The sequence below is a fragment of the Procambarus clarkii genome, unplaced genomic scaffold (assembly GCF_040958095.1).
Source record: "Procambarus clarkii isolate CNS0578487 unplaced genomic scaffold, FALCON_Pclarkii_2.0 HiC_scaffold_194, whole genome shotgun sequence".
Taxonomy (NCBI): Eukaryota; Metazoa; Arthropoda; class Malacostraca; order Decapoda; family Cambaridae; genus Procambarus; species Procambarus clarkii.
The window spans coordinates 512,441-513,128 of NW_027189227.1; the positions used below are offsets into that span (position 1 = coordinate 512,441).

At 29.5% G+C, this 688-nt stretch overlaps 1 pseudogene; it reads left to right on the forward strand.

Moving 5' to 3' along the window:
* The first annotated feature begins 633 nt into the window (after window positions 1–633).
* Window positions 634–688, forward strand: part of LOC138361136 (large subunit ribosomal RNA) — a 6,388-nt pseudogene continuing 6,333 nt past the window's right edge.

Consider the following 688-nt stretch of genomic DNA (forward strand, 5'->3'; position numbering starts at 1 on the left):
TTAGAAAAGTCATTTTCATATGCTTCTTTAATGATCTAATTACACGAAGCTCCGCTTGATGATTTAATTATTTGTACTTCGTTAATACAGTGATTGATGAGGGGAGAAATCCAATTTTTATTGCATATAGTTTAATATCAGAAACTCTATAATAAAAACTGTTGAAGAAATTGTTTTTTTATCATTTGTATTGGAAACGTCATTTTCATATGCTTTTTAATTATCTAAATAACACGAAACTCGTCTCGAAGCTACAGTCGATAACTTTTAGCAAGTTATCTAGTATTTTGTTTTAAACTTAAAATCATCGAATTTGGCAATATTTGGACGTTTGTCATTTAACTTTCCCTTATGTGATTTAAACCAAATATTGATGCTTTAGGCAATATTTCCCGTTTTCTTTGTTTCTATGCTTTAGGCAATATTTCCCGTTTTCTTTGTTTCTCGTTTTTCTTTGTTTCTGTCATATTGATGCTTTATGCAATATTTCCCGTTTTCTTTGTTACTATGCTTTAGGCAATATTTCCCGTTTTCTTTGTTTCTCGTTTCTCTTTGTTTCTGTCATATTGCTGCTTTAGGCAATATTTCCCGTTTTCTTTGTTTCTATGCCTTAGGCAATATTTCCCGTTTTCTTTGTTTCTGTTTTGTACTAAAAACCCATATAGTTTAGTAATATTTTGACTTTATA